Below are 15244 nucleotides of genomic sequence, written 5' to 3' on the forward strand. Positions count from 1 at the left end.
AACTTTTTTGCACACTGGCAAGGGAATTGCAAGCCAACTCATGAGCTGTAAAGGATTCTGATCCCTTTGCTCAGCATAAACGTCTCGGCTGGGAGGGGCTGCTGTCACCCCAGCCCGTTCCCACTTGGCTGAGTTGAAGTTCTTCTGTTCCTTTCTGTGCAGTTAGGTGGGAACGTGTAATTTGCACAACAAAAGCTGTTTGGGAAAATTACAGAGAATTAGGCTCTGCATACCTTCTGTATGTGTTCTAACACTCACTTCCAGGGCATGACATTTTTTAGTTATAAGTAAAAAATGAGTACTGTTCAGATTGCTTTAGATTTTTTGTTTTGTTTGTCTGTTTAGCCAATAGGGAAACTATCCATTGAGGAAATTTTCCTTAGGTTCAGAAAGCAATTAATTCCCAACTGGCTAACACAAAGATTCCAATTCAAGGACCTCAAATTAGTCTAATCAGGAAACCCCAGAGTGAGAAAGCGCTGGAATCTCTGTACCAAACAATTACTGAATTCCTCTTCTCAGGACATCAGTCAGTCACCTTATGGAAGTGGGTGATGGGCGCTCACATCCCATCTCTGACCATCAGATTGTGGTAACATTCACTCAGGTCTTTCTTTCGCGCTCCTCCTCCTCCCCACTCCGCCTCACAATTCCATGGGATCCACACTCAAATATAAGGAATTCCACAATCTGGGTTTAATCCATGTTATGAACATGAACTTGCACATGGGAGAAGGTCCTCCTCTTTGCCTTTCCTCCCCAAGTGCCAGGATCCCCAGGGAGGATTCTGGAAGGGTCGCAGTGATGTTCTGTCTCTGGTCCATCTCACGGACCTCCCTGTGACTCATTTCCCTGTTCTCCTCTGGAGTAATCTCTAAATTCAAAGAAAACGACCAACAGAAGCATCACATAGATTTTCTTGCTCCATAAACGGGACCACAGCCTGCCCAAGCCCTCTGACCGCCACATGAAAGGAACTTACTCTGTCTTCCTCCCGGTCTACCCCTGTCAAGGGCAAGTGCAACCAAGGGTTACATCGTCGGCTGCTCATTGAAAGGGTGGTGGCTCCGAAGGAAGACCGCGTGATCTGCTTTCGAAAGGCTGTTGTTATGCTGTTATCAAGTGGGGTCCCTCCCATAGTGACTTATGCACAACAGAACGAAATGCTGCCCAGTCCAGAGCCATCCTCAGAATTGTTCCTATGCTTGAGACCACTGCGGCAGCCACGGTGGTGTCAGTGCAGCTCGAGGGCGTCCCTGCTTTTACCAAGCAGGATGGCCCTCTCCGTGATGTCCTGGTCTCTCCTGACATCGTGTAAGGTGAAGTCTCGCCACCTTGCGTCTGAAGGCTCCAGCCACGGAAACCCTAAGGCAGGCCGTGCTACTCAGCGGCATCTGGAGTCACAATGAGTTGGCACCAAGTCAGCAGCAACCAGAGATCACCCTGTAAGCAACACCTTAGAGATGATGTGCCCCAAACGGTGACCTCAATACCAACAGCTAGCTCAGATGCCTTAGCCAACCTCACCCGCTCTCTTTTTCTAAAAGAAAATGCCTTGTACCTTGCGGAACAGAGCCTCGAGCAAGAGGTTAGCAGGGACAGAAAACAACCTCCAGGCTGGCCTGATGTTCACATGGCAGAGCTGGAACCACAATGTCATTTCAGCACCATTGCCCCACGCAGAGCTGGGCATGAGGCCGGACTCCTGATCCTATGGTTGAAGGGGGTTGTACTCCTTCCAGAAAGAGGTCACAGTAGTATCAGTGGTCGAACAACACACCACTAGCCTATCCTCATGCCCCAGCGCTCCCTTAGGCTCAGGCCACCTCACCAGCCTTCCGACAAGGCAACACAAACTCCATACAACTTCGCCAAGAAACAACTGTGAAATCCCTTTGCACTTAGAGGTCATGCCCTTCAGGAGCCATGGGAGGGAGGGGCAGTAAAGAAGCCCCCTCAGTTCTCCATAGTTTGCAGCTATGGCCTGGGGGCCCTTGCCCGGGACATGTCCCAGCAGCAGGGGCCAGTGAACACACACCCGCCAAGTCCCGGTGTGGGGGAAGAAAAAGGAGCGCAGACTGATGCAATTAGCCAGGCAGACGGGAACTTGTCAAACCATTTAGATAAGACAGTACTTGAATGTATTTTTGTTCCCATTACCGGAGGGTGATTGTGCTGATTCGGCTGGCTGCAAAGCATTTTCCTAGCAAGGAGGGATGATCTCGCAGCCTACCATTTCCACGGCTCTGCTGTAAGGCAGCATACAGCATGAGTCCACCCAAGGGGCAGTTGACCTCCATGGAAGCAGGGACATGCAGTGCTGAGACGGACCGGGCCAGAGAACAGCAAACTCAATGATGATTTAAAAAAAAAAATCAGGGAGTTAGTTATTTTAAAAACCAAACCAAGGTCCATTGCTATTTCAATCTTCCTTACACCTTATGCTGACTGCATATTGGCTTTACACTGGTTCTATTTCCATTATGATTGTCAGGAACCTCTGCTTATTTACATTTTAAAAGTTTTTGATATTATGATTCAGAGTATCCTAAAGGTCCCTGTGAAATCTAATTCTTATCTTGTGTCCTTTTTTCATGGTGAGCAGAATATTGGGCACAAAATAGCAGCTCGGTTGTGGCAGTTACATAATCTCCTGTCAACTTGAGCAAAGGGGTAGAGTCTAGCCTGTCAATCAGGCATAGACAATGATGTCTCTGTGTGGGCCTGGCCTTCTCCTGATGACTCTGGGAACTCCTCTCTTCCTCCCTGGAGGCCAGACGCATTCTTTCTCTGCTTGACACTTCCTGTTGACAAGTCACATGGAGCCACACTGATGGCAGCCAGAGCCCTGGAGATGCTGCCACCTCCACTGGATCCACAAGGCTTTCCACCTACAGGTCTGTGATCTTCCTGCATTCAGCATCATTGCATGTGTTGCGTGAGTCTGAAGAGGAATTTATAGACTGGTATCAGACGTATGGGCTAATATCAGACTCATGGACTTGATCTGTACTGGTTTGGGAGGCTTTCTTAATATACAATTAGTCTTTAATATAAAGCTCTCTTTTACACACACGTGAGCGCCTCTGGATTTGTTTCTCTAGTCAACCCGGACTAACACATCAGTATTTGCTCAATTACTGATTGCTTCTTGCTTTAACATAGTTTTGCTTCTGCAAAGCAAAGGCACTCTACCAGTCTCATTTCACCACCAACATCACTCCAACCTTTCACCTCTCACCCCCTGACATTAGCCTCAGTCCTAGTATCATCACACTGTCTTTTTAAGTGGACCACAAAAGGTAACCAAGTAAAAGTTGACGCATCGAGATGAGTAAATTCTTGGCCTCCATTTTAAAATCTAAACCGATTCAGCACCAGAACACATCACCAAGTTCACCCTCCTCGTCCCAGCAGCTTCTTCCCATTAATGGAATTACCATTGCCCTCATCAGGATCCAGGTAGAACTCTGAGTCATCTTCAAGGATTCTCACCCCTCACTTCTCAATTCCGATCACATTGTTGTTAGGTGCCTTCAAGTTAAGTCCCACCCATAGCGACTTGGAGACAAGACAACAAAACACTGTCTGAACCTGCTCAATCCTTACAATGGCTATGTTTCAGTCATTGTGTTAATTCATCTATTTTCCTCTTTTTTGCTGACCCTTTACTTTCCCAAGCATGATAATGTCCTTTTCCAGACAGGTTTCTCCTTAAAACATTTCCAAAATGCTTGAGATGAAATGTTTCGTCGTGTGTGCTTCTAAGGAGTATTTTTGGGGACCATTCTTCTAGGAAAGATTTGTTTGTTCTTCTAGCAGTTCAATATTCTTTGCCAGTGCCATATTTCAAATGCATCCATTCTTCTTCAATCTTCCTGATTCATTGTCCAACTCTCCCATGCGTATGTAGTGATCAATACTGTCATGGTTTCAGTCAGGCAAACCGTAGTCTGCAAAGGGAGGTCTGGGTTCTTCAACACGTTAAAGAGGTCTGGTGCTGCAGATTTGCTTGATTTCTTGACTGCTGTTCCCATGAGCATTGTTGGTGGATCCAAGTAAAAGGAAATCCTTGACAACTTCTGGCTTTTCCCCATAGATCATGATGTTGTCCAGTTGTGAGGATTATGGCTTTCTGGACATCACGTTGTGATCGATACTGAAGGCTGCAGGCCTGCGTCTTCATCAGGAAGTGTGTCAAGTCCTCCTCACTGTCAGCAAGCAAGATTGTGTCATCTGTATATTGCAGGTTGCTAACGAGCCTTCTTCCAATCCTAAGACTGCATTCTTCTTCTTACACTCCAGCTTCTTTGACTATTTCCTCAGATTGAACAAGTGTGGTGGAAGGAAACAAACATGACCCACGCCTTCCTTGATTTAAAGCCATGCAGTAGTCCCTAGTTCTGTTCAGACAACTGAACCTTGGGTCATGCACAGGTTGGACTTTAAACCAAACAATATTCCCTTGCTATTTGAATGCCCGCCTCTTGGCCTATGCACAGGTTCCACATGAGTGCAATCAAGTGTTCTGGAATTCCATCAAGTATTCCAATCAAGTATTCTTCTCGACAGGATCCTAGGTTGTTATGATCCATTGTTGAATGCCTTTGTGTAGTCAATAAAGCATGAGTAGGCATCTTTCTGGTATTTCCTTTCAGCCCAAACCCATCAGATATCAGTAATGACGTCCCTTCTGAATCTTTCTTGAATTCCTGGCAGTTCCCTGTATATGTATCACTGCAACCATGTCTGAATTATCTTCAGCAGAATGTTACTCGAATGTGTTAATATTGTTTGATAATTTCCTCATTCTGTTGGGTCACTTTTATTTGAAGTGGATCTCTTCCATTTGGTTGGCCACTAGTTATCTTCAAAACTTCTTGGCAAGCTGAGTGTGAGTGTGTGCTTCTAGTGCTTTATCGGCTTAGTGAAATATTTCACTTGGTATTATGTCAATTCTTTGAGCCTTGTTTTTGGCTAATGCTTTCATTGCAGTTTGGACTGCTTCCTTCCGTATCATTGGATCCTGATCATATGTTACCTCTTGAAATGATTGAAGTCTATCAGTTCTTCTCAGTAAAGTGTCTGTGTATTCCTTCCATCATCTTTCGATGCTCCCTGCATCATTTACTATTGTCCTCCTAGAATCCTTCAATATTGAAAGTAGAGGCTTGAATTTTTTCTTTGGTTCTCTCACTTTGAAGAGTGCTAGGCATGTTCTTCCTTTTTGGCTTTCCAACTCCAAGCCTTTGCACATTTCAATGTAATATTTCACTGTCTTTTCTAGCTGCCCTTTGAACTTTTCTGTTCAGCTCTTTTATTTCATCATTTCTTCTAATTGTTTTAACCACGCTAGGTTCAGTGAGCGCTACACACAGTGGTTATGGGTTAACTTGAGATCTGCAAAGCCAGTGGCTTAAAACTAACAGTTGCTCTACAGGAGGAAGACGGAGCTTTCTATTCCTGTAAAGAGTTACAGTTTCAGAAACTCAGGAGGCAGTTCCAGCCTGTGCTATAGGATCGCTACTAATCAGAATTGACTCCATGGCTGTAAGCTAAAGAGCAAGTTTCAGAGTTGCTTCTGATGGGCATATTGATCTTTTCTTTGTTTTCATGACCTTTTGCCTTCTTCATGTACGATGTTCTTGATGTCCTCCCACAGCTCAGCAGGTCTTCTGTCATTAACATTCAATGGCCCCCGGGCATCCGTTATGTAAATGTTCTCAAAATTCAGGTGAGATATACTCATAGTCCTATTTTGACTCTCGTGGAACTGTTTTCATTTTCCTCACCTTGAACTTGAACTTAAATCTGAATAATTGGTGGTGTAGCCTACAGTCAGTCCCTGCTCTAGTTTTGGCTGCTGATGTTGAGTTTTTCCATTGTCTGTAGTCATTGGATGTAGTCAATTTGATTCCTGTGTAGTCCGTCTAGCCGAGGTCCATGTGTACTGTCACGGTTTGTTGTTGAAAAATGTCAATGAAGAAATCACTGGCCCTGCAACATTTTATCATGCAATAGTTTCACTTCTATCATCAAGGTCATTATTTTCCAACTGTTTCTTCCTCTTTATTTCCAACTTTCCATATCCAATCATTGATAATTATCAATACATCTGGAGTGCATGCTTGATCAACTTCAGACAGAAATTGGTAGAATTCTCCAATTCCTTCACTAACTTTAGGGGCTGCTACATATATTTGAATCATAGTTGTATTAACTGGGCTTCATGGTAGGTTTATAGGTATTTTCCTATCCCCGTCAGTATTGAACTTCAAGCTATTTCTTGAGGTATTGTTTTGTTTAATGATGATTTGAATGTGATCCCTCTTCAAGTTGGCATGTCCAGAATAGTCAAGCATAGGATTTTCTTATTCAAAAATAGCCAATAGAAGTCCATTTCGGCGTATTAAGACCTAGGATATTGACCTTTATATGTTTCACTTCATTTTTTGATGACTTCTAATTTTCTTAGATTCATCACATCTATAATACACCATAATAATGGAGGAGAGTTAAACAATTCTACCCTCAAAAAATGCTTACATCTTTTTTTTTAATGTATACTATCATTACTACCCTGGCCCTAGGATTATCTCTCTTGGGCCAGGTTATAACTTCTTTCTAAGCACTTTCCAAGCTTTACCAAGTGTCCTATCCAGTCACATGCCATAAAGTCAACACCAGCTCCTGTCAGAGTACAACTCTGCTCAGAGATTTCAATGATTGCTGTCCTAATCAGAACCGGATAATGCCACTACCTGATCCACAAGTTGTCTGCGGCATCTAATAAAAAAAAAACCCACTCCCTTTAACCTAGCATCCAAGTTCATTATAATGGTCCCAAATACCAGTTCCAGGATAATTTTCCTCTCCTCCCCTCAATTTGGAACAGGCTCTTGACAAAGTGAATTACTGACTATTCTCTAATTGACTCTCAATAGCCTTCAACTCTCTGATGTCCCTCTGCCCAGGATTTAGTCACTAATTCAACAAATATCCATCTTATCAATATCTTACATAGAATCACCCAAGTCAAAAGATAAGTGCTTTTCCATTTTTTATCAACCACACTGAGTTACCCCCTTCTTTTAAAATCTATCAACCACACCAAGTAGATAAATATCCTTATTCTCTCCCACTTACAGTGGCTCAAGCATTCTATCTCCCTCATTATAAAATGTGGGTTAAACTCTATTTTACTCAACTGCACCTCCCCCATAATCTAGCACAGTGCCTTGCATATAATATGTGCTCATAAAACATTAATCAATAAAAGATACAATGAGTAAGGAATAATACACTCTTTGCCTTTGAGCAGTTTACATTTGAGGCCGGGCCCAGGGAGGATGGGAGAAGTACAAAGGCAAGTAGCAATAATTTATTTCATAATATTGTTTGTATCATAAAAGAAGTATACATGAACTCCTATGGCAAATACAAAAAACAAGTATACCTTTGAGAGAGGGAGCGTTCCGAGGGTGGCAGAGCATATGAAGCACCTTGAAAGATAAATATTTTGGCGGGCAAAACTAGAGTCAGAAAGAACATTAAATACTGTTCAGAGGAAAACCGAGTATATGCAAATAACACAGAGATGAGCACATGGCATATTCTAGCTGAGGGAAAGGTGAGGAATCAGAGGCAAGCACTAGGGAGAGAGAAAGAGAGAGAGAGCACTAGGGAGAGAGAGAGCCCAAGTTCAAATATAATTTGTAGATGTCCATTTAGGACAAAGATGAACACAAATCCTCTGGATGAAGGAGTCCATGGCGGTATCCAAAGATTCACAACTACATGGCCAAGAAATAAAACGTGGAAAACAAAGGAACTTCATCACAACGTCATGGTGGTGATGCATCGACTCATTACAATCATAGGTGGGGTCACAGACACAGGGACAGGACCGTGCTTGGGATACACACATACATGATTAGGTGCAGTGGCATCAGATCTCCCTAGTAGCCCAATTTCCATCAAGAACATACCCCGGCAAATCCCTGAAACTGTCTCTCCCTGGGCTGGCGAGTGGCTGTTATCTACTTCCAAACACTCTTGCAGAGAGCAATGATTTTTATGTTGCTGGTCAATGGTCAGAAAGAGCTCAATGGAAGCCAAATCTATGTGGAGACTTAACATGTAGTGCTCCCATTGTAAACCATAGATTTCTGCAAACCTAGCGTTCACGACTCTCATTTCTAATGCAAAAGACAGGCCAGCACCTTGGAGACCACACTGAGTCACTTGAGACGGACTCGGCAGGAGGAGGAAGCCATGGCAGGTTTACAACAACGGTGCTATGTGATCAAACGCATATTCTCAGAGGATGATTTCTATGGAATTGCGGAGACTAAAGCTGGCTACGCATCCGAACCATCTGACGAGTCTCAAACATGGCTTGACATACAGTTAACAATAGTTCAAAGAGGAGACAAGAATGACTCCCCGCTCATAATCAAATGCTGATAACTTGCTATTACTGATTTCAGAGATTTTAAGGGGAATAAACTCTAGCCCTATGTGGTCAAACACACACACACACCGCCACCACCTTATTCCAATTTCCAGAAAGAAGTATTTTCACTTAGTGGGGATCCTTTTAGTCCATGTTTTCATTCTTTTAAAAAATAGATATAAATGGATATAAAGACAACATTGTTGCTTGTTTGTGCTAAGATGACATACATCGTGCTTTATCGTAATACTGTTCTGCATTTGCCTTATTCACCGTGAAGCACTCTTAAAAATTTAGATTCCTGCATCCTCCCCATATGTAATTGATCACAATCCCTGGGTGCTACCCCAAAGCTCAAACCAACTGCCATCAAGTCAATTCTGACGCATAGTAACCCTATAGGACAGAATAAAACTGCTTCCCAAAGCAGTAAATCTTGATGGGAAACAAAGCCCATTTTTCTCCTGCTGGGCGGCTGGTAAAGTCAAACCGCTGACCTTGTGGCTAGCAGACCCTGTCAGAGGCAGAAACACACTTTTAAAAGGAGGGGTGGGGCGGATAATGTTTCTCTGATATTTTTAGATCTGCTTTTGGAAGTCACTGCTACAGAAGATTTGCTGGAGAAAAGAGAAGGTAGAAATAGGGAAAATGAAAGACTTCCTGTAGCCAATATCCCTTTTTCTATTCTTCCCTGTATGCCATGCACCTCTGCTCCCCACTTTTCTATGATCTCAATCTCCCACATCCTGGTCATTCCATCGAAAGACACTTCTGCAAAGAATCAGCCCAGGCCCCTTGGAGCTGGGGCCAGGTCTGAGAGCCTGAGTACTCTGTCCATTCCTCAGTGTCCTCCAGCTAAGGCTGGATGCAAGAACCCTGGAAGGACATGCATTATTTGACCTGCCGCCCTCCGGAGCCCCCTTGTAGAAGTGGGACGTGTAGAGAACAGCAGGGAGAAAGGGACTGTAGGTCCTTTTAGGGACAGAGGTAGCTCAGAGGGCAGGCAAGTGCAGAAAGAAGTCAGAATCACAGAAGTTAGACCCAAGTGCTGCCCCAATTCAGGGAACTCGTGATCTGGGGGTCACGAGACCCCTGCTACTCCTTGTCTGTACAGATAATAAAGTCTCTCTCTGTTTCTCCTGCCCCCAGAGTCCACTGACCTCTGGGTCAGTAGATCAGGATAAGTAGCCATAGGGTGGACAACCACAAAAGCAGAACGTTTTGTAAAAACACAAACAAGAAATGGGGAGTTCCTGAGCAGGCTGGGTGGTAATCAGACAAAAGACAGAGCATGGCTTGGGAAGCAAGGAGGGGGGCCGTAAGCGCCTTCTTCACAAATAAATACCAAAGAAACAGCTACAATCGCAGAGGCATGTGGTCACCAGGTTTCAGCACCAGAGATGGAGATCATTGACCTTGACCCATTTGGTCCCATTGCACTTGATGAACCACATTCCCAGAAGGCGGTGAACCTGGAGAAGGCTGCATGTAGGAATAAAGGGAAAAACACTGACTCGCGGATATCTTTTGGTGGCTGAAGAAATAGGAGAGTTTGAGATGTTCTCCTGCGATTAGGAAAAGAACAGCATTATCTGCTGCGATGGAAGCAAGTGGGACTTAAAAAATAACTGAGGAACCCACTTAGTGATGCGTTCTAGGATTTGGTGGTGGTGGCGGCTTGGGTTTTTCTGTGGAAGCCTTCCCTGGCCGAGCAATAAACTCAGGGTCAGACAATTCCTTTATACTTTCACTGGGGTTCGTACCCAGTAGTTACTCTGAAAAAAGCACCCAGAATGGCAAGGGCCAGCAGTTGACCACAAATATGTCAGAGCTTGTGTGCTTGTGCACTGACACCAGACACACTGCCTTCAAGTCCGTCCCAAGTCGTAACGCCCCTTGCAGTGGGTGTAAAAAGTCATGCTACCGCAACCAAGAACGAGAAAAACCGCAGATGAAAATCACACACAGAATAGAGGAATGCTCTCTGAAATCGTCCTCTTAAGGTCTCAGGGTTTTGCTGGTTGTTTGGTCTCTGTTTCTCTGAAGAAACCAAACCTTTCCTAAGTTCCTTGAAGATCGCTAGTCGTTCCTGTCCTCTGTGAGAGCCTTGACCCTCCCTCTTCTCGCTCCCCTGTCGGTTTTGTCGTTGGCCTTCAGCTCTTAGTTTAAACTGTACTTCCTTCAGGACACTGCATGCGCCCTCCCCTCAGATCAGCCCCCTCTCCCCATCCCCTGCGACCCCTCCACGGTGCTCACCACAAATCCTAGGCTACATTTGGTTGGATGCTGTGCCACTACTGTTGCCTACAAAGACCTGGAGTCCCACGAGGCGAGGGAAGACCTGTTTTGTTCCCCAGCACAGAATCAGCCACAGAGGGCTCCGCTCTGGCTTTCTCCGCACCACCATCTGCACCCAGCCTCCCAGCTAAACTATGTAGATTTACGAGAGAGGAGCGTAGCCTAGAGAGGCCAAAGCGAGGTGGGGAGTTATTTTATTTAGCTGCACGTTTTTTCGGTGTGTGTGTGTTTTTTTTTAAGGAAAGGAACAAAACAAAAAGCAAGCATTTAGATGTATTTTTTCCATGGAAAAGATATATTTCTTTCTTTCTCTCTTTTTTTAAAATCAAAAGGGCTTGTGTTACCAAGCTCCTGTGGTCCCACACAGAGTTGGAGACAAACAAGATCTGTCCTTTGGAGAAAGGGGTCCCCGGTTTGCAATATGTGCTTTTAACAACAGGAATCTTCATCTGAGGTTTTATTAGATGTTCAAAGACACCCTTCCCCAAATCGGGGTGTGTGTGTATGTGTGTGTGTGTGTGTGTGAGAGAGAGAGAGAGAGAGAGAGAGAGGAGGGAGCTCAGGAGTGCGCCTTGGGACATTCTTCCAAAGAAAGGTTCACACCTATTACGGGATTTCTGGAAGGGTCTATGGCTCAGAGAGAGGCCAAGCATCTGGAACAGCCTCTCTTCCTTGCCCAACCCTTAACCATCCTCTAACGTCATTGCCAGGCCAGTGACCTGCGCCTTAGGGAACTGTTTCAGGAAGCCCAAGGCCTGAGAAGGTAGCAAGTGAGCACGTGGAATCACTCTTGGGAACCCAGACTCAGAATTTGGGGAAGTCCCGTTCATCAGGCTACGCCCACACTTCCTATCCCACCATTGATCTCCTGGCTGCTATCTTACAAGGTCTAGCTGCCACAGACTCAACGGTTGAAACGAAATGGGCATTCTAAAACTTTACAAATATTTCATGGTCTTTTAGCCCAACCGTAATCGCTGACGTTTAATTTTGAAATGAATTTAAAGGTATCTTTGCCAGAATGGGAAGGAGCCCCTGGTGGTGTGGTGTGGTGAAGTGTTGAACTGCTAGCCTCAAGATCAGCTGTTCAAACCCACCCATCCACTGCAGGAGAGCTAGCTTTCTACACCTGTAAATATGGACAGCCTGGCAAACCCAGAGGCCGTTCTACTTTGTCCTTGAGCGTCCTGATGGGTGACTGGGCTTGGAGGCAGTGGGTGTGGCTTTGAGCGGGATGTGGTTTCCCTGTGCTACTCCCCCACATGCAGTTTGGTGAAGATCCACATTTCCCTCCTGGAATCTCTATTCACTCCCTCCTTCCAGCCCTTCATCACCTTGTGACTCTTCCAAATGCCTGTCCTTTCTCCAAGTCCAACTGTCAAGGCCTACATTTCTTTTCCCTAAGAAAATGCAACGTGGTTTAGAACTGTTCCGCAAGGGCACCCTGCCCACTTTGAGAAGGAATAGTCAAGGTTTGACACGTTAAATCCATTTTTCACAGACCACTCAACTCAGAAGGGAAACGCGGAATGCTCCTGGGAGAAACTGAAACTATACATACAGCTACTTTGCCCTGCTCTTGGGTCTAGTGCACTGAAACCACACGGGTACACGGGGCAAGAGTGATCCGTTCCTACAGCCGTCTGGGACTATCCTGAACACAATAGGAAAAAATCAGCTCAGCACACTGGACGACAATGAGCCCTGGCTTGCTTAAAGACAGCCTGCACATGCATACAAATACGTGGGTTCATATGCATAAATTTGTAATCAGCCAGACCTGCCCCACCCAATCCCAAGTCTTCTCACAGTCACACGAAAGCCAGTTTCTCTGACTGGAGATAATCACAATACATAAATAAATTCCTGCCAAACAGGAATTCGTTTAAATTCCTCTCAAGCGTCTCAAAAGCATTTCCTTCAGAGACAACTTCTCCCAGCAAAATGATGTGGCTTATTTTCATGTATCGCCAGCTTCTCTGTGGGGTTTCTGCTCTGTTCTTTGCTTTGCTTTCATTGTGTCGTTTGGGCCGCACAACTAGCCGCAAAGGAAGAGTAAGTACCAAGAATTGGGGCACAGTCAGGCTCAGGGAGAAACTGAGTCAATATCCCTGTTGTTCATAGGGAACCCCCTGAGAAGCAGGGTCCGTGTAGATTCTCACCACAGCACTGTGCGGGAGGACCCTCGCCCAGCCATCAGCTACCAAGAGCACTGAGGGTACCTGATTCTCAGGAGTAGACCCCTGTTCTAGAGCGCTCTAGAGTGAGCTCTGGAACATCATCCTCTGCGGGCACCTTAGTGTTCCTGCCCTGCCTGGCAGTGTTGCCGGAAAAGCTGAAACTCATCCACAAAAGGTTCTGGCCTCTGTTTTGAAACATGTTCTTAATGCCAGCAGGTAAGTATGAGGGTCTCCAACTTCACCGCTCCCTGCCCCAACATCTCTAGTGCCCACTGCTTGCTGCTGCCGGAATGGTCTGTGAGCTGTTCTTTTCTGGAAACATCCATGCAGTCGGATGTATCTGTAGTGTTCTAGCACGCTCACCAGCCATATGCATCCATGGATGTCTGAAGTTGGGGAGGTCTTCGATGGCTGGGGGTCTTCTCGACTAGACCACCCAAATTAGCTGTAACTTGTTTAAAATACTTCTTTTCTTAAAAGCCTCCGAAAGATTTCCATGACTCCTAAGAGAAAGGCAAACTTCCTGAGTGATGACCTCATCGAGGACCGCAGGAAAGCCATAAACCTCTTCCCAGAAAAATGCACAGAAGCCTCCATTCACTGACACTGGGAGGGTCTTCTCAAATCCCAAAGCCCCATCTACAGATCTCGCCTTATGAAACTCTGCGCCAAAACACAGAGACAAAAGGGAACACGTGCACCCGACAGTGACAAGCACAGCAAGTAGAACGATGTCTTCTAAGAGATGGATGAGGAAGATTCTGGGATGGATGACGTGAAAAAGCTGGTATATTTGTAGGGAGATCAAGAGAAAGTGGGACTGGATGGTTTCTGTGGAGCCCTCTAATATCTTCTCTTCTGGGGTGACATCTCAGATCTCTTCCTTTCGGTTTAACTGCCTCGCTCCTGTCCTTCCATAGCTCCAAGAGTGCCTTTCAATACCAACCCATAAAACAAAAAACTGAGTGTCACTGGGTAACTTCTTCCTCGTGGCCATCCTCCAAGTGCCAGAGTAAAATCGTGGTTCCGCAGAGTTTTCAATGACTGCGTTTCTGGAAGCAGATTGCTAGACCTTCCCACCAAGGCACCTGATTGGACTCAAACGTCCAACCTTTTGGGCCAGTAGTTAAGCTTGTTAACCATCTGTACCACCCACGAACTCCATGCCCTCAAACAGTACTTCGTGCATCTGAAGGGTCGTGGAGGAACTCCACTTTGGCTCCCTGCCCATGAGGCAGTTCCCACTCCTAGCGAACCCACACAAGACAGACTTGCCCCTGTCCTGTGGGTTTCTTTAGGGGAATAGAAAAGCTCGTATTTCTTCTCCTATGGAGAAGCTGCTTTCGAACAGCTGACCCTGTGGCTGGCAGCCCAATGTGTCACTGATGACACCACCAGGGCTCCTTCCACTTGGGCCAGAAAGGCAAAAGCAGACAGTGCTGCCTGACCTGACACCCAACCCTGCCTCCTCTGTGCCTTATGCAATCCATTCACAGTGCATGAGCCACACAAAAACAGGAGGCCAGATTTGGCCAGCCAGTCATGATTGCTATCCCCTGCAGTCACCTGCAGCCGCTGGTGAATGAGTCCACTTTTGTCACCACATTCCAAGCTTCTCTAAGGGAAAAGTCCAACCTTATTTGTTCCTGGGCTCTCCGTTCTAACACCAGGAACGGTATACAGAAGCAGCTTAGACAACGAAGCCCACATGGAAGCAGCACACCAACATGTGTGATCATGAAGGGCAGAGGGGACCAGGTTTCAAGCAACAAAGGCAGGGGGAAAAATCATATCACCGTGAATGAGGGGGAGTGCGTGATGGGGACCCAATGCCCATCTGTAGACAGCTGGACATCCCTTGCAGAGGGGTAGTGGGGAGGAGATGAGTCACTCAGGGTGCAGTGTAGCAACAATGAAACTCAAAACCTTCCTCTAGTTCTTGAATCCTTCCTCCCACCCCCCACCCCCCCCAATTATCATGATCCCAATTCTACCTTGCGGACCTGGTTAGCCAGAGGATGTACAGCGGTGCAGTAGGGATCTGGAAACACAGGGAATCCAGGACGGATGAACCCCTCACCAGCGGTGAGAGTGGCGACACCGGGAGGGAAGGGGGTGTAGAAAGGGAGAACCGGTCTTGGGGATCTATGTGTAACCTCCTCTCTGGGAGATGGGCAATGGGAAGGCAGATGAGGGGAGACACGGGGCAGTATAAGATTAAGATAAAATAATAATTTATAAACTATTAAGGGTTCTTGGGGGAAGGGGGGGTGGGGGAGGGAGGGGGAGGGAGAAGGAAAAAAATGAAACT

This window comes from Tenrec ecaudatus, chromosome 13 (assembly GCF_050624435.1).
Source record: "Tenrec ecaudatus isolate mTenEca1 chromosome 13, mTenEca1.hap1, whole genome shotgun sequence".
In the NCBI taxonomy this organism is placed as follows: Eukaryota; Metazoa; Chordata; class Mammalia; order Afrosoricida; family Tenrecidae; genus Tenrec; species Tenrec ecaudatus.